Below are 25,654 nucleotides of genomic sequence, written 5' to 3'. Positions count from 1 at the left end.
TTTGGGAGGCTGAGGCAGGAAGATCGCTTGAGCCCAGGAGTTTGAGACCACCCTGGGCAACACAGTGAGAACTCATCTCTACAAAAAGCACAAAAATTAGTCAGGCATGGTGGCACATACCTGTGGTCCCAGCTACTTGGGAGGCTGAGGCGGGAGGATCACTTGAGCCTGGGAGGACGAGGCTGCAGTGAGCCAAGATCATGCCACCATGATCCAGCCTGGGTGGCAGAGTGAGATCCTGTCTCAAAAACATTTTTTTAAAATAATAAATTTAAAAAACAAAACAAAACTGCAGGGCGGGGTGCAGTGGCTTGTGCCTGTAATCCCAGCACTTCGGGAGGCCGAGGTGGGCGGATCATGAGGTCAAGAGATTGAGACCATCCTGGCCAACATGGTTAAACCTCGTCTCTACTAAAAACACAAAAATTAGCTGGGCGTGGTGGCGGGAGCCCGTAGTCCCAGCTGCTTGGGAGGCTGAGGCAGGAGAATCGCTTGAACCCGGGAGGCAGAGGTTTCAGTGAACCGAGATCACACCACTGCACTCCAGCCTGGGCAACAGGGTGAGACTCCGTCTCAAAAAAAAAAAAAAAAAAAAGACTGGAGTTTCAAGTGTTAACAAGAATGTAGGACACAGGGAACTCTGCCTGCCCACTGGCAAGCGTGTAAGTTCCACCCCGTTGAGTAGCAATTAGACTTATCTTGACGAGTTGTTATTGCTGTGATCTGGGCTGCACAGTTAAGACTTACCTTTGCCCTCTTTGACCCAAATGCAGCTCCACTCCTACGGCACAGTTTGCAGGAAGGTTCGGGGCAGCACAGTTTGCAATTTCAAAACAACAATAAAACCTGTGAGCAAACCATATAACTTTTCAAAGTAAAATGGATAAATTGTGGGATATCATAGAATAGAACATGGCAGAGAAAATGAATGAGCCTCGGCTTCACTCATTAACAAATGAATTTCAAGAACATGACATGGAATGGTGTCTTTATTTTTTGGGGCTGCTGTAACAAAGTACCGCACACTGGGTGGCTGGACAGCAGAAACGTGTTGTCTCCCAGTTCCAGGGGCGAGGAGATCAGGGTGCCGACAGGGTCGCGTTCCCTGGGAAGGCGTGGGAGGAGGACCTGTTCCCCACCTCTCTCCCGGCTTCCGGGACTCCAGGCTCCACGTGGTGTTCTCCCTGCTGGTGGCTCTGCCTCTGTCCTGTGTTCTGCTTGTTATAAGGACACCAGTCGTATTGAATGAGGGTCCACTCTAATGAGTGCCTCTCACCTTGAGCACCTCTGTAAAGACGGTGTCTGCAAACAGGGTCACGGCTTGAAGTATTAGGGGTTAAGACTCCAACATATCTTTTTGGGAGGGACAGAATTTAATCCATAAATGTTTAAAAGTAGTAGAATCCACAAAATGTGATACCATTAGCATAAAGTGTAAGGATACGTACATACATAACCGTCTAATGAAAAGGAAGGGAATGATAAAGGCTAGGTTTGGAATGTGACTCCTCTCGGGTTGAGGGAGGGAAAGGTGACTGGGGCTTCCCATGCGTCGGCATTCCTCTAGTTCTTTTTTTTTTTTTTTGAGACAGAGTCTCGCTCTGTCCCCCAGGCTGGAGTGCAGTGGCGCGATCTCGGCTCACTGCAAGCTCTGCCTCCCGGGTTCCAGCCATTCTCCTGCCTCAGCCTCCCGAGTAGCTGGGACTACAGGCGCCCGCCACCACGCCTGGCTAATTTTTGTATTTTTAGTAGAGATGAGGTTTCACCGTGTTAGCCAGGATGGTCTCAATCTCCTGACCTCATGATCCGCCCGCCTCGGCCTCCCAAAGTGCTGGGATTACAGGCGTGAGCCACCGCGTCCGGCCATCTATTTCTTAAGCTCAATGGCAGATGCATAGGTTTGTTTTAATATTCTTGATAACATAAAACATACCAGTTAATGGAAAGTAGGGGGCATGGTGGGGGGTCGGCACAGTCAGCCCGGAGGATTCAACCTGGTGGTGGGTCTGGAATTTAAAAGGTATAAAAAATTTTTGTCCAGGCGCGGTGGCTCACGCCTGTAAACCCAGCACTTTGGGAGGCCGAGGCGGGCGGATCACCTGAGGTCAGGGATTTGAGACCAGCCTGGCCAACATGGCGAAAATTTGTCTCTACTAAAAATAGAAAAATTAACCAGGTGCGGTGGCACATGCCTGCAATCCCAGCTACTTGGGAGGCTGAGGCTGGAGAATCGCTTGAACCCAGGAGGTAGAGGTTGCAGCGAGCTGAGATGGTGCCACTGCATTCCAGCCTGAGCAACAGAGCGGGACTTCATCTCAAAAAATAAATAAATAGATAAAAGTTATAAAAACATTTTTAAAATAAAACATTAAAAAAACCACGTTATGGCAAAGCACGATGGCTCACACCTGTAATCTCAGCACTTTGGGAGGCTGAGATGGGTATATATATGTATATAACGTGTTATTTTTATTTAGGGAGTAATTTATAAGTGAAGATTTATTTATTTATTTATGTATTTGTTTATTTATTTATTTATTTATTATTTTTGAGACAGAGTCTTGCTCTGTGGCCCAGGCTGGAGGGCAGTGGCACGATCTCGGCTCACTGCAACCTCTGCCTCCCGGGTTCAAGTGATTCTCCTGCCTCAGCCTCCTGAGCAGCTGCGATTACAGGTGCCTGCCACCATGCCCAGCAAATTTTTGTGTTTTAGTAGAGACAGGGTTTCACCATGTTGGCCAGGCTGGTCTTGAACTCCTAACCTCAAGTGATCTGCTTGCTTCGGCCTCCCAAAGTGCTGGGATTACAGGCGTGAGCCACTGCGCTCAGCCTAATAAGTGCAAATTTAAATAAAGAATCAGAGAAAAGAAGTGTAGACAACGCTTCGGAGCCGTTTTGCTGCAGAGAGAAGGAAGGCAGCGGGTGACGGCTGGAGGAGGATGAGGGAAGCTTCCCTCTTTTGCACGTGAAGCACTAGGTTCAGAGGTTAAGTGACTCACGCAGGCTCGCACAGCCAGCCTGGCTCAGCCTGGAATGGCACCCATGCCTCTGACCCCCAGCACTTTCCTCCCCTAGAGGTGCTGCCTCTTTCTTGTGGTCATTATCAGGGTCCTCGGATGCTGCCCCTGCATCCGAGGTAGGGTTGGTCTCCCCTGCTCCTACCAGAGCTCCAAGAGTCCCAGAGCCTTGGAGTGAGAAAGGCCCACCCTGCGACCCCTCAACACACTTGATAGAACATCCTTCTTGCTCGTCTCTTGCTGTGCTATGAGATCAGCTTCCAGACGTGGGAGTGATGGCGCATCTCTGGTTTAATGCATGCTTATGTGTGTTGCAGAGCTATCGTGCTGTGTAACGGGAATGCCGCAGCCACTGGGCATTGGGTGGTCAGCCGGGGTAGGGGCCTGACTCTGCCATTGGCTCAGTTTGACCCTTGGTCAAGTTCTTCACCTTTTCGGAGGCTCATCTGCAAAAGGGGGCTAATGCCTGCTCCCAGGTTGGTACCGAGGACTGAGCGAGCCCAGCAGGGGGGCTGCCTGCCGCACAGCAGGCGCCGAGTGGACGAGTGAACGCAGGGGTTTTTCCCGGGCCCCGCCACCACTGCGTTTCTTTCACAGGCGAGTCTGGGTCTCACTGACCTGTCTGGGACCAAGTGCAGACCACCCCCCACACACCGCCCCACTGGCCGAGGAGACTAGGACACGGTTTTCTTTTTCTTTCGAATGTTCCCATAGGTTATTGGGGTACGGGTGGTATTTGGTCACATGAGTAAGTTCTTTCGTGGTGATTTGTGAGATTTGGGTGCACCCATCACCCAAGCACTATACGCTGCACTCTATTTGTAATCTTTTATCCCCCGGCCCCCTCCCACCCTTCCCCGCAAGTCCCCAAAGTTAGGACCTGGTTTTCTGAGTTTAGGAGACAGGGTCGCAGCCACTGCCCTGGAGAGAGTTTTACTGGCTCCTGCGAGTGCCAGGATGTGGGCATGAGACAGCTGACACTCAGGCTGAGTCCAAAGATGGCCCCAACTGATCCCACAGCTGTCCTGGCACCTGCTGCTTGGTCCAGTGAACCAGAGAATTTGCTGTGGGCTGTTAAGCCAGCCATTACTCCCTGGGGTGATGGACCAAGCCAGTTCCAGCTCAGTCTGTCCATCAAGAAACGGGAATGGCTGATGCCATGTGTGGCCCTCATTTTTCTGCTTCATAAAATGAAAGAGTGGGAGGAGGCAATCTCTAAGCCTCTTCCTGCAACAGAAATTCTGAGTTTTTTGGTAAATTTTCTTTCTCTCTCTTTCTTTTCTTTTTGTTCTTTCTTTCTCTCTCTCTGCCTCTCTCTCTCTCTCTCTCTTCCTTTCAACAGAGTCTCTCTCTGTCACCTAGGCTAGAGTGCAGTGGTGCAATCACAGCTCACTGCAGCCTCAACCTCACGGGCTCAGGTGATCCTCCCACCTCAGCCTCCCAAGTAGGTGGTACTACAGGCGCATGCCACCATGCCCAGTGAATTTTTGTATTTTTTGTAGAGACAAGATTTCACCATGTTGCCTAGGCTGGTCTTGAACTCCTGGGCTCAAGTGATCCACCTGCCTCAGCCTCCCAGAGTTCTGGGATTATAGGTGTAAGCTGCTATACCCGGCCTTAAGATGTCATCTGAGGGCCAGGCGAGGTGGCTCAAGCCTGTAATCCCAGCCCTTTGGGAGGCCAAGGCAGGTGGATCACTTGAGGTCAGGAGTTCGAGACCAGCCTGGCCAACATGGTGAAACCCCATCTCTACTAAAAATACAAAAATTAGCTGGATGTGGTGGTGCATGCCTGTAATCCCAGTTACTTGGGAGGCTGAGGCAGGAGAATTGCTTGAACACGGGAGGTGGAGGTTGCAGTGAGCCGAGATCACGCCATTGCACTCCATCCTGAGTGACAAGGGCGAAACTCTGTCTCAAAAAAAAAAAAAAAAAGATTTCATTTGAGCCTACAGAGTTAGCCCATATGGACACGGGGGCCCCATTTTGCTTATATTCCAGAACTTTTTGTTCGCCAGCACTTACGGGAGTCAAATCTAGCCAAAGTCAAAGGAGAGAAAGTCTGGGGCCTTAGGAGCCTGGAGGGGACAGAGCACAGAGCACAAAGCACAGAGCACTGGGCCAGACGCGGCCCTGTCATCAGGAGGGCCCGATCCGTATGTGCCCCTGGCCTCAAGACACTCAGTCTTTGACTCGGTGAAATGTCTTGTGGGAAATCACCCTAAGGAAATGATCAGAAATATGGATAACAGGGCGGGGTGTGGTGGCTCACACCTGTAACCCCAGCGCTTTTGGAGGCCAAGGCGGGCGAATCACCTGAGGTCAGGAGTTCGAGAAATATGGATAACAGTATATACATAAGGATGTACATCACAGTATTGTTTAAAACACTGAAAAACTTTAAACGACCTAAATGTTCAGAAATAGAAGATTAGTTGAACATTATGTCCATATGATCAAATACCAGGAAGCCACTAAAAATCATATTACAGGAGATTTTAGAAATACTTATAATACATGAAGTGAGAAAGTAGTGTACATAACTGTAGCTATTGAACTGATCTGAATTACAGATGGCTGGAGATAGGTACACACCTGTGTGTGTTCCAAATACAGGAGGAAGTAGATCATGTCTTTAGCAGCAGTTGTCTCTGGGTAGTAGAGTTACAGGTACTTTTATTTCTTTATGAGTATTTATGTATAATATAAGAGAGATATTACATCTTTGCCTCTTTGGATTTTTCTTTTCTTTTCTTTTGGGATGGAGTTTCGCTCTTCTTGCCCAGGCTGGAGTGCAGTGGCACGATCTCAGCTCACCGCAACCTCCACCTCCCAAGTTCAAGCGATTCTCCTGCCTCAGCCTCCCGAGTAGCTGGGATTACAGCTGGCTAATTTTGTATTTTTAGTAGAGACAGGGTTTCTCATGTCAATCAGGCTGGTCTCGAACTCCCGACCTCAGGTGATCCGCCCGCCTCAGCCTCCCAAAGTGCTGGGATTACAGGTGTGAGCCATCACACCCAGCCCTCTTTCGGTTTTTCTATACATTCAAGATTTTTATTTATTAATTATTATATTTATTTTTTTTTTTGAGACAGGTTCCCACTGTTGCCCAGGCTGGAGTGCAGTGGCAGGATCTCGGCTCACTGCAACCTCTGCCTCCCCGGCTCACGCAATTCTCATGCCTCATCCTCCTGAGTAGCTGGGATTACAGGCATGTGCCACCATGCTTGTCTAATTTTTGTATTTTTAGTAGAGACAGGGTTTTACCATGTTGGCCAGGCTGGTCTCGAACTCCTGGCCTCAAGGAATCTGCCTGCCTTGGCCTCCCAGTGTTGGGATTACAGGCATTAGCTACTGCGCCTGGGCCATTTATTTATATTTATTTATTTTCCCAGGCTGGAGTGCAGTGGTGCAATTACAGCTCACTGCGTCCTTGACCTCCTGGGCTCAGGCAGTCCTTCCACTTCAGCTTCCCTAGTAGCTGGGACTACAGGCGTGCACTACCATGCCCAGCTAATTTTTGTGTTTTATTTTTTGTAGAGGCAGGGTCTTGCTATGTTGCCTAGGCTGGTCTCAAACTCCTGGCCTCAGGTGATCCTCCCCCCTTGGCCTCCTAAAGTGCTGAGGTTACAGGCATGAGTCACTGTGCCTGGGCTCACGATTTTTAATAAATTTTTTTTTATATACAGAAAACAAAAGTCATTAAACTTAAAACATTTTTAACTGTGGTAAAATACACATAACATAAAATGTACTATCTTAGTCATTTCTAAGTGTACAGATCAGTAGCATTAAGCTCATTCACATTGTTGTGTAACCATCACCCCATCCATCTCCAGAAGTCTCGCTCTTGCAAAACTGCAATGTGGGCCAGGTGCGGTGGCTCACGCCTGTAATCCCAGCACTTTGTGAGGCCGAGGCGGGCGGATCACCTGAGGTTGGGAGTTCGAGACCAGCCTGGCCAACATGGTGGAACCCCAATCTCTAGTAAAAATACAAAAATTAGCCAGGCGTGGTGGTGCGTGCCTGTAATTCCAGCTACTCGGGAGGCTGAGGCAGGAGAACCGCTCCAACCTGTGAGGCAGAGGTTTCAGCGAGCTGAGATCGCACCACTGCACTCCAGCCTGGGTGACAGAGGGAGGCTCTGTCTCAAAACCACCCCCCAAAAACAAAAAAACTGCCATGTTACACCCATTGAACAATAACTCCTTGTTTCCGTCTCCTCCCAGCCCTGGCAACCACTTTTTTCTTTCTGTTTGTGGGAATTTGATTACTCGTATAAGTGGAATCATACAATATTTGTCTTTTTTGTAGCTGGCTTATTTCGCTTAGCATAATGTTCTCAAGGCTTATCCACGTTGCAGCATGTGTCAGAATATCCTTCCTTTTTAAGGCTGCATAATATTCCATTTTGTGCATATAACCCATTTGGTTCATCCGTTTGTCCGTCCGTGAAGCTTGAGTTTCTTCCATCTTTTTGCTCTTGTGGTAATGCTGTGTGAGTGTGGGCGTGCAAATACTGCTCTGAGACTCTGCTTTCAGTTGTCTGGGGCATATACCCGGAAGCGGGATTGCGAGATTGTTTGGTAATTGTCTGTTTAATGTTTTGAGGAGCCTCCCACCACACTGGTTTCCACAGCGGCTGCACCATTTGATTCTGCACCAGCGATGCACGGGGCGCAGTTTCTCTGCATCCTCCCCGATACTTCTTAGTTCCTGTTTTTGTTGTTGTTTTAACAGTAGCCAAAAAATGTCATTTAAAAATTTTTATGGCCAGGAGTGGTGGCTCACACCTTTAATCCCAGCACTTTGGGAGGCCGAGGCGGGTGGATCATTTGAGGTCAGGAGTTCGAGATTAGCCTGACCAACAAGGCAAAACCCCATCTCTACTAAAAATACAAAAAAATGAGCGAATGTGGTGGCGGGCGCCTGTAATCCCAGCTACTCAGGAGGTTGAGGCAGGAGAATCGCTTGAACCCAGGAGGGAGAGGTTGGAGTGAGCCGAGATCGCGCCACTGCACTCCAGCCTTGGTGACAGCGTGAGACCCTGTCTAAAAAAAAAAAAATTATTTATTTATTTTGCGACAGGGTCTTGCTCTGTTGCCCAGGCTGGAGTGCGGTGGTGCGATCAGAGCTCACTGCAGCCTCAAACTCTCAGGCCCAAACGATCCTCCCACTTCAGCCTTCGGAGTAACTGGGACTCCAGGCATGCACCACTATGTCTGGCTCAGTTTTTAATTTTTTTTTTTTTTTTTTTTGGAGAGACAGGTTCTCATTGTATTGCCCAGGCTAGTCTCCAACTCCTGGGTCCAAGCCGTCCTCCTGCCTCAGCCTCCTAAAGTGCTGGGATGACAGGTGTGCACCATCAGGCCTGGCCCAGTGGCTCCCCTCTCTTTCCCTGGCCTCTGAACCTTCTGCTGGTGGTTTGTGGTGAGGCAGATGACATAGCGAGGGACAGGCCATTGTCAACAGCCCCAAGCCAATCCTGGGTGGCTCTTTCTCATGCTGGGGAAGTTGCTGTCCATCCTGGCTTGTGGAAATCCACAGTCACCCTCCTGATGACAGTCACCAGACAGGAACAATTCTCCTCACACAGAAATGGGGAGCCGTGACACATGGTCAGCAGCTTGGATGAGGCCTGAGGGCCCAACTCCCACAGGGTCTGCCCTGAGCCCGCCTCTCCCAGAGGACAGCACCTGACCTCCTGGGGTCATGGAATAGCGGCACCCAGGGACAGCTGCATGGGTCAGTGGCCTGTGTGGTTGTACAGGGCGCCATGCTCAGAGGGCCCTACATTTGGCTTAATGCCCTGCTATCACTGAAATTATTATTATTATTATTTTGATAAGGAGTTTCGCTCTCGTTGCCCAGGCTGGAGCGCAGTGGCGCAATCTCGGCTCATGGCAACCTGCGCCTCCCGGGTTCAAGCAATTCTCCTGCCTTAGCCTCCCGAGTAGCTGGGATTACAGGCATGCACCACCACGCCCAGCTAATTTTGTATTTTTAGTAGAGACGGGGTTTCTCCATGTTGGTCAGGCTGGTCTCGAACTCGTGACCTCAGGTGATCGGCCGGCCTCGGCCTCCCAAAGTGCTGGGATTACAGGCGTGAGCCACCGCGCCTGGCCTATTACCAAGATTCTTAATAACTTTTTGAAAAAGGGGCCCCATAAGTTCTGTAGCTGGTCCTGGTGACACCCCTTCCGCAGTAGCCCCAGAGGACTGCATGCCAAGCCCATGCCACACCCAGGTGGCCTCTGCTGTCTCTGAAGTCCCAGCATTTTGAACGTATGGCCCACATCTCTCACTACCCTGCCTTGTTTTAGAGTTCTTTGCCTGCAGGTGCCATTCTGCAGTGAGACTCTGAACTCCCAGAGGGCCAGGGCCAGCCTCTGAGCAGCAGGGTGCCTGGCTCCTGGCCGGTGTTCAACAAATGTTAGCTGAAGTAACTACTGAAGACTTCATGCCAAGTCAATTTTTTATTGGCAAAGGAAAGCAAAACAGATGACCCCTGATTATAATGAATTGGATTTTGTTAGGAGAATGTGGGAAATAAAGTGATGTTGGCTCCCAGGAGCCCAGGTATCGTCCATGGCTGAGTTTCCACTTGGCTGTATCCCCAGAAAGGCACGGATATTTATGGAGCACCTGCTATTTCTTGGCGCTAATCCATGGTCTCCCATTGAATCCTACAACCTCTCAAAGGGGTTACCCTGCTTAGGAGGCTCAGAGCCAAGTAACTTGCCCAAGGCCACACACTGCCAAGTAGTAGAGTGGGAATTTGAACATGGTTCTGTCTGGCTTCAAGGCCTCCTTCCTGGGTTTTGATCCTGGGGAAGGATCAGAGATGAGTAACTGGACAACTTCCTGTAAGGAGTAGCCAAAGAGTTTAGGACTGAAAACCCGAGGAGGGTCTGGATTAGAGCCCATCACTTCATATTATTATTATTATTATTATTATTATTGCCCGGCTAATTTTTGTATTTTTTGTAGAGACAGGGTTTCACCATGTTGGCCACGCTGGTCTTGAACTCCTGACCTCAGGTGATCCACCTGCCTCAGCCTCCCAAAGTGCTGGGATTCCAGGTGTGAGCCACCACGCTGGTTGAGCCCGTAACATCTTGACCCATATGTGCTCCTCCTGCAAAGGGTGACGTGGTGAAAAGAGAGGATTCTGCAGACAGCACCCCTTGCTCTGCCACTAACAGCCGGTGTGACCTTGGCCTAGTTTCTTTTTTCTTTTTCTTTTTTTTTTTGAGATGGAATCTCCCTCTGTTGCCCAGGCTGGAGTGCAGTGGTGTGATCTCAGCTCACTGCAACCACTGCCTCCTGGGTTCAAGTGATCCTCCTGCCTCAGCCTCCAGAGTAGCTGGGGTTACAGGCGTAGGCCACCATGCCTGGCTAGTTTTTGTCTTTTTAGTAGAGATGGGGTTTCACCATGTTGGCCAGGCTGGTCTCGAACTCCTGACCTCAGGTGATCTGCCCGCCTTGGCCTCCCAAAGTGCTGGGATTACAGACGTGAGCCACCGCGCCCGGCCATTGACCTAGTTTCTGAACTTGTCTGAGCCCCTCCTTTTTCATCTGTAGCAAGGGAAATAATAGCATTTCTGTCATCGTGAGGTTGCTAAGAAGACCAAGACAATTAATGATGACTGAGATGATCGCACAAATGGGTCAGGACCCCGACCTTGGGGTCTTGGGTCGCATTCCCAATGTGGGGCCTCACAGCTTTCTGGAGGCTCTTTCAGATCAACTTTGGAATATTATTGAAACCAATGGCTGAATGGTGGCTCATGCCTGTAATCCTAGCACTTTGAGAGGCTGAGGCAGGAGGATTGATTAAGCCCAGGTGTTTGAGACCAGCCAGGGTAACATAGTGAGACCCTGTCTCTTTCAATTAAAAATAAACAAATAAATAAATAAATAAAGGCCAGGCGCAGTGGCTCATGCCTGTAATCCCAGCATTTTGGGAGGCCGAGGTGGGCAAATCACCTGAGGTCGGGAGTTGAAGACCAGCCTGGAGACCAACATGGAGAAACCCCATCTCTACTAAAAATACAAAATTAGCCAGGCGTGGTGGCGCGGGCCTGTAATCCCAGCTGCTTGGGAGGCTGAGGCAGGAGAATCACTTGAACCCGAGAGGCAGAGGTTGCGGTGAGCTGAGATTGCACCATTGCACTCCAGCCTGGGCAACAAGAGCAAAACTGTGTCTCAAAATAGTTGGCTGTCTTACCTCTAGTCTCCAACCTGGGTCATTCCTGCCGGGTTTAGGCCAAGGTAACTTTGAGAGGAATTTTGTTTATTGTTTAACCTTAAAACAAGGATGATAATAGCCCTTCCCCAAACTAAACCACCCTTATAAAATGAATGAAAGCACACAAGATCAGGATTATGAGAAGAGCCTGGATTCTGCTGAGATGTAGGCATAAAGGGTAACCAGCCATTGTTCTGGAGGTCACGAGATTTTCAATTTCCCCAATTGTTCCTGTAGCTAACATCACCATTGTAAAACCTAAGACTGGTCTTTTGAGATGTCTTTTCAGACTTTTCGCATTTCTGACTGGCTGACTCCACTCAACCTGAGACTCATGACTCAGTTGGTCCTGTGGCCCCCACACAGAGGCAGTCTACACACACACACACACACACACACACACACACACACACACACACACACACAGAGGACCGGGTTCCACACCCGTATGGTTTCATTCCCAACCAACCAACATTCCCCGTTTCCTATAGCCCCTGTCCACCAAACTATTCACTATTCTTTTTTTTTTTTTTTGAGACTGAGTCTCACTCTGTCACCAAGGCTGGAGTGCACGATCTCGGCTCATTGCAACCTCCGCCTCCCGGGTTCAAGCGATTCTCCTGTGTCACCCTCCTGAGTAGCTGGGATTACAGGCGCCCACCACCGCTACCACCTCCAGCTAATTTTGTATTTTTAGTAGAGACGGGGTTTCATCACGTTGGTCAGGCTGGTCTCAAACTCCTGACCTCAGGTGATCCACCCGCCTCGGCCTCCCAAAGTGCTGGGATTACAGGCGTGAACCACCGCATCCAGCCACCAAACTATTCTTGAAAGACCTCTGAACCTTCGAGATTGATTTGTCTGTGCAGTGGGCAGGGCAGGAGATTATATTACCTGAATTTAGCCTTTATCGAAAATGTTTATCAGCCAGGTGTGGTGGCTCATGCATGTAATCTCAGCATTTTGAGAGTCAGGGGGATCGCTTGAGGCCAGGAGTTTGAGACCAGCCTGGGTGACATTGTGAGACCTCCGCTCTACAAACAACAACAAAAGGAAAAATGTTTGCTCCCCAGGGTCTCGTGTGGCATGACTGGCTCCCCGATATTCATGTCCGCTTCTTCCTTACTAATGAAACTGCTTTTGTTTGGGGCATAACAGAGTGGTCGGCCAGGGTGAGCCACGGATCATGGCAACTGCCCTGTGCTTCCCTGGCCTACCTTGCAACTGGGAGAAACCACGTGACCTGTTCTGGCCAAGGGACCTGTGTGGAAGGAGGGTGCCTAGGACAGACCGCCTTCTTCCTGCTTTGAAAAGACTCCTGATACGGAAACTGCTGCAGTCTTATTTCCATGGGGAAAGGCCAAGTGAACCCCACAGATGCCAGCCCTGCCCACTTCCAGATTTTTTATTCTGGGAGACAAAGAAACCACTATTTCTTTACACCTGCCAGTCAAGTTTTCTGTTGTTGGCAGCCACGTTTATTCCCAATGCTTAAGCAGAAAACACTTCCTCCCACCTTCACTCCTCTGGGGTGGAGGGGATGCCCTCAGGCCCTGGAATAACCCTCTGTACGGGGGGCTTCTCTCCTGCCCCTATTCCAGCCTTTTATCTGGGGTGCTCTTGGAGCCTAGAGGCCATCCTCGTCTTTCTCTGACCACCCAGTTTGCCCCATGTTTTCCTTATCCATCCTGACCTCCATTTCCCATTTCCTTTGGTTAATCCTCTCTTGAAAGATCATTTTCCAGCCACACAGAGTCAATGTCCATTCCCCACATCATATAGCACACAACCCCCCAGACACACACACGCACCACACAACACACATCACACAACAGACACACACCACACACACTGAGTCAATGTCCATTCCCCACATCATATAGCACACAACCTCCCAGACACACACACGCACCACACAACACACATCACACAACAGACACACACCACACACACTGAGTCACTGTCCATTCCCCACATCATATAGCACACAACCCCCCAGACACACACATGCACCACACAACACACATCACACAACAGACACACACCACACACACTGAGTCAATGTCCATTCCCCACATCATATAGCACACAACCTCCCAGACACACACACGCACCACACAACACACATCACACAACAGACACACACCACACACACTGAGTCACTGTCCATTCCCCACATCATATAGCACACAACCCCCCAGACACACACACACACCACACCACAACACACAACACACAACAGGCACACACACCACACGCACAGAGTCAACGTCCATTCCCCACATCATATAGCACACAACCCCCCAGACACACACACACACCACACACCACACAACAGATACACACACAACACACAACAGACAACACCACACACTGAGTCAATGTCCCCACATCATATAGCACACAACCCCCCAGACACACACACACACAACACACAACAGACAACACCACACACTGAGTCAATGTCCCCACATCATATAGCACACAACCCCCCAGACACACACACACACCACACACCGCACAACACACAACAGATACACACACCACAACACACAACAGACAACACCACACACTGAGTCAATGTCCATTCCCCACATCATATAGCACACAACCCCCCACACACATGTACCACACAACACACAACAGATACACACACCACAACACACAATACACAACAGACACACACCACACACACTGAGTCAACGTTCATTCCCCACATCATATAGCACACAACCCCCCAGACACACATACACACACACCAAACAACAGACACACACCACAACCACCCCATACACATATCATGCAACAGACACACCATACAACAAACACACGTACACCACACACACCCCACACACCACACACACGTACACCACACACACCCCACACACCACCCCATATACACACACTACACAACAGACACACCACACACCACACAACGGACATACATCATACACACACCACACAACAGACACACACATCACACACCACCCCATACATACACACTACACAACAGACACATCACACACACACACACACCACACACCATACAACACCAATACAAACACCACACAACAGACACATCACACACACACAACACACACCACAACAGACACACAGAACACATACAACACACACACAACACAACACAGGTGTACACACACATATCATAAAGACACACAACACCCACACGACACCCACATCACCCCCCCCCCCCCATCATACGCCTCTCTCCTGACCCCTTTCTCTTGTATTTTTGTCCTCTGCATGTGTGGAGAGTCACAGATCCAAAACCCAGTGTCCTGGTTATGCTTCTGCCGAATTCCATTTGGTCTTGCCAGATGGAGCGTTCTTAATCTACATCCGATTTTAGAGACAGGGGAGGTTGCCGCGGGGGCCAGTGCCTGGGGAGCCTGCCCTGTCTCTCTCTGCAGCCGTGCCCAGCCGGCCTGCCAGGCGGGGTCTGGGAAGACAGCCTCGCCAGGATTCTCAGTGCTAGTGTCTGACCTTGAAGGCCAGAGCTCCTGGGCCCCTGCGGGCTATTTTGGAACACCTCCCCAGGCCCTAGCCCCACAGAGCAGGTGCAGGGCTGGCCAGAGGAGCTGATGCCAGAGGGATTCAGTGCTCTGTCCTCCCCAGGCTACCTCCTGATGTAATGCTGGAGGCCTGGACCCATGGGGAAGTCCTCGACCCTTGCCCAGTGCAGGAGAGGCAGGGCCTCAACCCTTCCCCAGTTTAGGGGGCCTGCAGCTTTGCCAGTGAAAGAGGAAAGCTGGAAAGAGACCCCAGAGTGTGGGTCCTGCAGGAGGTGGGGAGCGGCCCCTCCGTTGTGGGAAAGCAACTGCCACAGGCCAGGCTGACCTCATGGGTTATGCAACCCAGGCCGGCCAGGAGGCTGCAGGGAGCAGCTCCCATTGTGTAGGCCTGCCTGGGGATCAGCAGCTCAGGCTCCTAAACCACACCCCACGTGGCTCCCGATGCCTCCTGACCCGTTTAGCAGAAGGTGGACAGCTTTCCCGCTCACCCTCCTCCTGCCCTGGGCGTGGCAGGGAAATGGAGTAATTAAAGCCTTTTGGGGATTATCAAGAAACTGCTAGATCACAAGTTCCCTCCCTGGGCACTCATGGCAAAGGGGAGATCAACCTGTAGTCTGCTGAGGGTCAAGGACGGGGAGAAGGAAGAGGGTGCCCCACCTTTAAAGGCCCCAGCCCTCAGCCTTCAGCGTGACCCCTTCGGTATCAGCATGTTTTGGAAAGAGGCCTAGTTCTAGTGTCCAAAGTCCTGTAAAGGAAAATTTTAAAAATCAGGACCACTCACACTTCTCTTTTTCTTTGAGACAGGGTCTTGCTCTGTTGTCCAGGCTGAGTGCAGTGGCGCTCATTTCCACCTTCAGATGTTCACCTTATCTTATATAAAATGTAGTATTCGCCTAAGCCTGACTGCCCGCCTGCCCCTCTTCCTAGGTGTCATCCCAGCACTTTGGGAGGCTGAGGTGGGTGGATCACTTGAGGTCAGGAGTTTGAGACCAGCCTGACCAAATGGAGAAACCCCGTCTCTACTAAGAATACAAAAATCAGTCGGGTGTGGTGGCTCATGCCTGTAATCCCAGCTACTCGGGAGGCTGAGGCAGGAGAATCGCTTGAACCCGGGAGGTGGAGGTTGCACCACTGCACTCCAGCCTGGGCAACAAGAGTGAAACTCCGTATCAAAAAGAAAAAAAAAAAAAAAAAGGAAGAAATGTACAAATACAAAACTTGGAACTTCTTGGGAAAAACAGCCACAGACGTGCCCGTGGCTTGTTTTTCCCAGAAGCGCCCTAACGTGGCTTAATAAACCTCAGTGATTAAGACTTGCCTCAGTCACTCATTTTGGTTGTCAGTCCTCAGTTGAGACTGGCCGGATGACCCTGGGCAAGCTGCCTCACCTTCCTTCGCTGAGGAATCGCCTGGTGAGCCGCCGAGGAGCCTTACAGGAGGATTTCTGCAGTGGTAGGAGCTTTTCTCGCCCACCTCCCGACAGCAGGGACTCTCCTCTCTCATTCCCTCTGTAGGTCCTGGAAACACTCCCTCTCAGGGCCTCTCGCACATCAGATCAAGCATATTAAAACACACCTGTGGCCCACATCAGGTATTTTTTGCTGTAATTTTTTTTTTTTTTTGAGACAGAGTCTCGCTCCATTGCCCAGGCTGGAGTGCAATGGCATGATCTTGGCTCACTGCAGCCTCCGCCTCCTGGGTCCAAGTGATTCTCCTGCCTCAGCCTCCCAAGTAACTGGAACTACAGGCTGATGCCACCATGCCTGGCTAATTCTGGTATTTTTAGTAGAAACGTGGTTTCACCATGTTGGTCAGGCTTGTCTCAAACCCATGACCTCAGGTGATCTGCCCACTTTGGCCTCCCAAAGTGCTGGGATTACAGACATGAGTCACCACTCTTGGCTGCTGTAAACTTTTTGAAAGGGCTTTGAGAAAGCTGCTTTATAAATTATTTGACAAATAAATAACTTATTGAATTTTTTTTTCCTTGAGGCAGAATCTTGCTCTGTTGTCCCGGCTGGAGAGCAGTGATGCCATTCTTGGCTCATTCAACCTCTGCCTCCCGGGTTCAAATGATTCTCCAGCCTCAGCCTCCCAAGTAGCTGGGACTACAGGCTCGCACTACCATGCCCACCTAATTTTTGTATTTTTAGTAGAGACGGGGTTTCATCATGTTAGCCAGGATGGTCTCGAACTCCTGACCTCATGTGATCTGCCCACCTTGGCCTCCCAAAGTGCTGGGATTACAGGCATGAGCCACTGTGCCCAGCCAATAAATAATTTATTGAATGTTGATTGGTTGTAATTTTTCTTTCCCTTTTTTTTTTTTTTTGAGACGAAGTCTTGCTCTGTCGCCCAGGCTGGACTGCAATGGTGTGATCTTGGCTCACTGCAGCCTCCACCTCCCAGGTGCAACCAATTCTCCTGCCTGAGCCTCCTGAGTAGCTGGGATTACAGGTGCCCACTACCATGCCTGGCTAATTTTTGTATTTTTAGTAGAGACGGGGTTTCACCATGTTGGTCAGGCTGGTCTTGAACTCCTGACCTCAGGTGATCCAACTGCCTCCACCTCCCAAAGTGCTGGGACTACAGGCATAAGCCACTGTGCCTGGCCAATTTTTCTTTTTTAGAAGTTTATTTTAGGCCAGACGCAGTGGCTCACGCCTGTATTCCCAGCACTTTGGGAGGCCAAGGTGGGCAGATCACGAGGTCAGGAGATCGAGACCATCCTGACCAACATGGTGAAACCCCATCTCTACCAAAAATACAAAAATTACCTGGGCGTGGTGGCAGATGCCTGTAATCCCAGCTACTCGGGAGGCTGAGGCAGGAGAATCACTTGAACCTGGGAGGTGGAGGTTGCCGAGATCACGCCACTGCACTCCAGTCTGGCCACAGAGCTAGACTCTGTCTCAGAAAAAAAAAAAAAAATATATATATATATATATATATATATATTTTAATTTAGTTTTTATTTGGAATGCAGTGGTGTGATCACGGCTCAGTGTAACTTCAACCTCCTGGGCTCAAGTGATCCTCCTGCTTCAGCCTCCTGAATAGCTGGGACCACAGGTGCCTGCCACCAGCTGCCTAACTTTTTTTTTTTTTTTTTTTTTTTGTAGAGATGGAGTCTTTGCTATGTTGCCCAGGCTGGTCTCAAACTCCTGGCCTCAAGTGATCTTCCCTCCTTGGTCTCCCAAATTATTGGAATTATAGGCGTGAGCCACTGCCCCCAGCCTGGTTATGATTTTTTAGTGATCATGGTGTCTATTGGAAATTCTTAGAAAGTAAGAAATGCTACAAAATGTTTCTAAATGTAGTGCCATTTTCTTGAATACTGAATGAATTCATTTACAAGCCAGTTAGTAAACCATTAGCAACTTAAGATTGTCCATGTTGGCAGTATTTACACGACGGAAATAGCAAACACTACAAATCAGTGAAGTGTACAAATCAGTGTGGTCATTCATAGCACCAACCCTGCCCCAGCTGATTTACTCCTGATCACTGGGAAATTATTTGTTTTTTCTTTTAATCTCTGGGTGACTCAAATGTGTAGTCAGCAATCTGGAAGAAGTTCAGGATCTTGAGTCCACTGAGATAGGCCCCAACAGGGACTGTGGCTCAAGAGTAACCCGGACTGAATTCCATCTAGAAGGAGGACTCACTCCGGGAAAGAGGGAGTGCTCCTTAGGGAGGTGCTCCCTGCCTCCAGCCCAGGCCTTGCTCTTGGTGAGTGGTCATTTAGAGCAGGGGTTTCACGTCTTCATGTCTTTGTATTTGCACAGTAGTCAATTTGTTTACTGCTGCCACTTTATTCAGTAACCTTTAGCCTATTAATTGTGTTTATTTTATTTCCCTTTTCGTCTTTCAGTGTTACTAGGCCCTGCTGGCAAACAGAATTGAGGGGGGCCTGCCCAGCAGGGAGGAAGGAGGGGCCACAGCGAGGAGTGTCTGAGACTCAGCTGAGCCTTTCTTGCCCCTGAGGCAGGTGGCCTGGGGAAGTCCTTGATCTTGAACCAGCCGGTTACAGTCTGCGGGTGGCCCCACCTTCAAAGTAAGAAATCCCCATGATTCCACTGGGGCCGCTTCAGCCAGAGGAAGCTGATGAGCCCAAGAGCTTCCTGAAAGCTGCCCAGGGCTCCTGAACAAAGGCTCCAGCTCTGAGAGGCCGTGTGAAACCGGCAAGAGCACGGAGTTACCCACAGGGCAATGGAGCATGGCACGTTCAGCGTGGAGTCCAGCGAACTGAAGGACAAATTAGATGTGCGTGTTTCAATGGAGGGGACTCTCAAAACAAGCTGTGGAGTAAAACAATGAAGGTTACCAAACCACGCACAGCACACACTGCCATTTGTGGGAACGCACTCACGTAGAAACACTGAACCAGTGAAACGCCGTCTCTACTCAAAATACAAAAAATTAGCTGGGTGTGGTGGCCCACACCTGTAATCCCAGCTACTTGGGAGGCTGAGGCAGAAGAATTGCTAGAACCTGGGAGGCGGAGGTGGCAGTGAGCCGAGATCGTGCCATTGCAGTCCAGCCTGGGTGACGAGCGCGAAACTCCGTCTCAGACAACAACAACGACAGCAAAACTAGTGACTGGAGAGGGTTTCTAAAGAACAAGCTGACCTGATAGACAAAGATATACATCAAAGAGAGAGAGAGAGAGATATATATATATATGCACCATATATAAACACTATTTAGAGTCTTTTTTTTTTTTGAGATGGAGTCTTACTCTGTTGCCCAGGCTGGAGTGCAGTGGTGTCATCTTGGCTCACTGCAACCTCCACCTCCCAGATTCAAGCGATTCTCCTGCCTCAGCCTCCCAAGTAGCTGGGATTACAGGTGTGCGGCACCATACGCAGCTAATTTTTTGTATTTTTAGTAGAGATGGGGCTTCACCGTGTTGGCCAGGCTGGTCTCTAACTCCTGACCTCCACCCGCCTTGGCTTCCTAAAGTGCTCAGATTACAGGCATGAGCCACTGTGCCTGGCCACAATTTAGAGTCTTTATAAAGACAGGCTCCAAATAAAATTCGAGGTCTCTCCCCAGGGACATAGAAAAGAGAGTGGTCATGGCTGGACATCATGGTTCATGCCTGTAATCCCAGCACTTTGGGAGGCCAAGGCAGGCGGATCATGAGGTCAGGAGTTCGAGACCAGCCTGGCCAATATGGTGAAACCCTGTCTCTACTAAAAATACAAAAATTAGCCAGACGTGGTGGCGTGTGCCTGTAGTCCCGGCTACTGGGGAGGCTGAGGCAGGAGAATAGCTTGAATCCGGGAGGCAGAGGTTGTAGTGAGCCAAGATCGTGCCACTGCACTCCAGCCTGGGCAATAGAGCAAGACTCTGTCTCAGAAAAAAAAAAAGAGGCACCTTGAGTTTCCTAAGGGTAGGCCATGTCAGGTGAACAGCCCCTTTTATTCACAGGAGAAGGGAAGGGAAGAAGCAAACATCTCTAACAGGTTTCTCACTCCAGGCTCCGTGCCGGGTGACCTGAGCGCTCACAGCAGCCTAAGGATTAGTCAGGTGTCTCGTTTTACAGATGCCGAAACTGAAGGGCTGCAGTGAGTGTTGTGAGAAACTCCTCTCAGAGTTGTGTGGTGTGTGAAACATTACGGGACTTAATTACTTAAATGTGTTTGGAAATTCAAGACCACAGATTAAGAATGTAGACATTATGTCATCAAACCTGGTTTTTAATCACAGCTCCTTTGCCTATTAGCTCAAGGACTTTAAACATATTATTTAATGTCTCTAAGCCTCAGTTTTCATATTTTTAAACTAGTGCTGATTATAATACACCTCTTAGGTTGTTGTGAGGATTGAATAAAATAAAATGAGCAAAGTGAAAAAAAAAAAAAGAAATTTGCTTCAGGGGGCAGTTGAAAATCTGGGTTCAGGCCGGGTGCCGTGTCTCACGCCTGTAATCCCAGCACTTTGGGAGGTTGAGGTGGGCAGATCACCTGAGGTCAGGAGTTCGAGACCAGCCTGGCCAACAAAGCAATGTCCTGTCTCTACAAAAAGTAGAAAAATTAGCCAGGCGTGGTGGCACACACCTGTAATCCCCGCTACTTGGGAAGCTGAGGCAGGAGAATCCCTTGAATCCAGGAGGTGGAGTTGCAGTGAGCTGAGACTGTGCCACTGCACTCCAGCCTGGGCAACAGAGCGAGACTCTGTCTCAATAATAATAATTAATAATAATAAATAGAGAGTTACAGGGATCATGGCGGACAGGAGGCAGGACTAGATTGCAGCTGTGACTCAGATGGACAGAGCAGCTGTGGAGGCTCGCATAGTGAATTTTTGCTCCGGAATGACTGCAGGAATAAAGCAGGAAAGCTGAGAGCACGCACAGACCCCATGAAGGAAGCAGATCGCTCCTGCAGGACCCATGAGACACCCCAAATACTGTGCTGGTATCCATGGCTGAGAGACTCACACAGACAGTTCACATCACAGGACTCTGTGCAGACAACCCCAGTACCAGCCTGGAGCCTGGTAGACGTGCTGGGTGGCTAAATCCAGAAGAGAGATAACAATTGCTATAGCTTGTCTTCAGGAAGCCACATCCATAGGAAAAGGGGGAGAGTGCTACATCAAGGGAACACCCCGTGGGACAAAAGAATCTGAACAGCAGCCTTGAGCCCTAGACCTTCCCTCTGACAGAGACTACCAAAATGAGAAGGAACCAGAAAACCAACTCAAAACAAGGTTCTTTAACACCTCCAAAAAATCACACTAGCTCACCAGCAATGGACCCAAACCAAGAAAAAAAATCCCTGGTTTACCTGAAAAAGAATTCAGGAGGTGAGTTATTAAGCTAACTAGGGAGGCACCAGAGAAAGGCGAACCTCAATGTAAGGGAAAAAATGATACAAGAAGTGAAGGGAGAAATATTCCAGGAAATAGGCAGCATAAATGAAAAACAATCAAAACTTCAGGAAACATTGGACACACCTAATAGAAATGCAGAATGCTCTGGAAAGTCTCAGCAATAGACTCAGACAAGCAGAAGAAAGAAATTCAGAGCTTAAAGACAGGGTCTTTGAATTAACCCAATCCAACAAAGACAAAGAAAAAAGAACAAGAAAATATGAACAAAGGCTCCAAGGAGTCTGGGATTATGCTAAACACCCAAACCTAAGAATAATTGGTGTTCCCGAGGAAGAAGAGAAATCTAACAGTTTGGAAAACATATTTGAGGAAATAATGGAGGAAAACGTGCCCGGCCTTGCTAGAGACCTAGACATCCAAATACAAGAAGCTCAAGGAACATCTGGGAAATTCATCGCAAAAAGATCATCGCCTAGGCACATAGTCATCAGGTTATCTAAAGTCAAGACGAAGGAAATAATCCTAAGAGCTGTGAGGCAAAAGCACCAGGTAACCTATAAAGGAAAACCTATCAGATTAACAGCAGATTTCTCAGCAGAAACCCTACAAGCTAGAAGGGATTCAGGTCCTATCTTCAGCCTCCTCAAACAAAACAATTATCAGCCAAGAATTTTGTATCCAGTGAAACTAAGCTTCATATATGAAGGAAAGATACAGTCTTTTCCAGACAAATGCTGAGAGAATTTGCCACTACCCAGCCAGCACTATAAGAACTGCTAAAAGGAGCTCTAAACCTTGAAACAAATCCTGGAAATACATCAAAACAGAACCTCTTTAAAGCATAAATCTCACAGGACGTATGAAACAAAAACACAATTTAAAAAATAAAAACAAAAAACCGAGCCATATAGACAACAAATAGCACGATGAATGGAATGCTACCTCACATCTCAATACTAACATTGAATGCCAATGGCCTAAATGCTGCATTTAAAAGACACAGAGTTGCAGAATGGGTAAGCCAACTATCTGCTGCCTTCAGGATGCTCGCCTAACACATAAGGACCCGCACAAGCTTAAGGTAAAGGGCTGGAAAAAGACATTTCAGGCAAATGGACACCAAAAGTGAGCAGGGGTAGCTATTCTTACATCAGACAAAACAAACTTTAAAGCAACAGCAGTTAAAAAAGACAAAGAGGGACATTATATAATGGTGAAAGGCCTTGTCCAACAGGAAAATACCACAATCCTAAACATATATGCACCTAACACTGGAGCTCCCAAATTTGTAAAGCAATGACTAATAGACCTAAGAAATGAGACAGACAGCAACACAGTAATAGTGGGGAACTTCAATACTCCACTGACAGCACTAGACAGGTCATCAAGACAGAAAGTCAACAAAGAAACAATGGATTAAAACTATACCCTGAAACAAACGGACTTAACATATATACAGAACATTCTACCCAACAACCACAGAACACACATTCTATTCAACAGTACATGGAACTTTCTCCAAGATAGACTATATGATAGGCCGCAAAACGAGCCTCAATAAATATAAGAAAATTGAAATTCTATCAAGCACTCTCTCATGGCCACAGTGGAATAAAACTGGAAATCAACTCCAAAAGGACCCTTCAAAACCATGCAAATACATGGAAATTAAATAACCTGCTCCTGGATGATCATTGGGTCAAAAATTAATTCAAGATGGAAATTAAAAAATTCTTCAAACTGAACAACAATAGTGACACAACCTGTCAAAACTTCTGGGACACAGCAAAGGCGGTGCTAAGAGGAAAGTTCATAGCTCTAAACACCTACGTCAAAAAGTCTGAGGCCGGGCGCAGTGGCTCACACCTGTAATCCCAGCACTTTGGGAGGCCGAGGGGGGCGGATCACGAGGTCAGGAGATTGAGACCATCCTGGCTAACATGGTGAAACCCCATCTCTACTAAAAATACAAAAAATTAGCCAGGCGTGGTGGCGGGCGCCTGTAGTCCCAGCTACTCGGGAGGCTGAGGCAGGAGAATGACGTGAACCCGGGAGGCGGAGCTTGCAGTGAGCTGAGATCGCGCCACTGCACTCCAGCCTGGGCGACAGAGCCAGACTCTGTCTAAAAAAAAAAAAATGTCTGAAAGAGCACAAACAATCTAAGGTCACACCTCAAGGAACTACAGAAACAAGAACAAACCAAACCCAAACCCAGCAGAAGAAAGGAAATAACCAAGATCAGAGCAGAACTAAATGAAATTGAAACAAACAAACAAAAAATTACAAAAGATAAATGAAACCAAAAGCTGTTTCTTTGAAAAGATAAATAAAATTGATAGACCATTAGCAAGATTAACCAAGAAAAGAAGAGGGCCGGGCGCAGCGGCTCACGCCTGTAATCCCAGCACTTTGGGAGGCTGAGGCTGGTGGGTCGCCTGAGGTCAGGAGTTTGAGACCAGCCTGGCCAACATGGCCAAACCCCAGCTCTACTCAAAATACAAAAATTAGCTGAGCGTGGTGGTGGGCGCCTGTAATCCCAGCTACTTGGGAAGCTGAGGTGGGAGAATCGCTTGAACCCAGGAAGCAGAGGTTGCAGTGAGCTGAGATTGTGCCATTGCACTCCAGCCTGGGCAACAATAGTGAGATTCTATCTCAAAAAAATAATAATAATAAAGAAAGAAAGGAAGGAAGAAAGAAAAAGAAAAGAAAAAGAAAAACAGAGAGGAGAGAAAATCCAAATAATCTCACTAAGAAACGGAACAGGAGATACTACAACTGATACCACAGAAATGCCAAAGATGATTCAAGGCTACTGTGAACACCTTTGCATGCATAAACTAGAAAACCAAGAAGAGATGGGTAAATTCCTGGAAAAATACAATCCTCCTAGCTTAAATCAGGAAGAATTAGATACCCCAAACAGAACAACAGCAAGCAGCAAGATTGAAATGGTAATTTAAAAATTACCAACAAAAAAAAGTCCAGGACCAGATGGATTCACAGAAGAATTCTATCCAACATTCAAAGAAGAATTGGTACCAATCCTACTGAAACTATTCCACAAGATAGAGAAAGACGGAACGCTCCCTAAATCATTCTCTAAAACCAGCATCACCCTAATACCAAAGCCAGGAAAACCAAAAAGAAAACTGACCTAAAAAGAAAACTACAGACCAATATCCCTGATGAACATAGATGCTAAAATCCTTCACAAAATGTTAGCCAACCGAATCCAACAACATATCAAAAAGATAATCCACCATGATCAAGTGGGTTTCATACCAGGGATGCAGGGACGGTTTAACATATGTAAGTCAATAAATGTGATACACCACATAAACAGAATTAAAAACAAAAATCACACGATCATCTCAATAGATGCAGAAAAAGCATTTGACAAAATCCAGCATCGCTTTATGATTAAAACGCTCAGTAAAATCGGCATAGAAGGGACACATCTCAATATAATAAAAGCCATCTAGGCTGGGTGTGGTGGCTCACACCTGTAATCCCAGCACTTTGGGAAGCCGAGGCAGGTGGATCACCTGAGGTCAGGAGTTCGAGACCATCCCGGCCAATATGCCGAAACCCCGTCTCTACTAAAAATACAAAAATTAGCTGGGTGTGGTGGCATGCACCTGTAATCCCAGCTACATGGAAGGCTGAGGCAGGAGAATTGCTTGAACCTGGGAGGCAGAGGTTGCAATAAGCCAAGATTGCACCACTGCACTCCAGCCTGGGTGACAGAGCGAGACTCTCTCTCAAAAACAAAAACAAAAAACAAACAAAAAATAACAACAGCAAAAAAGAATGACACAATGGACTTTGGGGACTTGGGGGAAGAGTGGGGGGGGGGAGCGAGGGATAAAAGACTACAAATAGGGTTCAGTGTATATTGCTCGGGTGATGGGTGCACCCAAATCTCACAAATCACCACAAAAGAACTTACTCATGTGAGCAAATACCACCTGTACCCCAATAACCTATGGGGAAAAAAGATAAGAATATACA

This window comes from Pan troglodytes, chromosome 2, assembly GCF_028858775.2.
Source record: "Pan troglodytes isolate AG18354 chromosome 2, NHGRI_mPanTro3-v2.0_pri, whole genome shotgun sequence".
In the NCBI taxonomy this organism is placed as follows: Eukaryota; Metazoa; Chordata; class Mammalia; order Primates; family Hominidae; genus Pan; species Pan troglodytes.
This window is presented reverse-complemented; position numbering follows the sequence as displayed.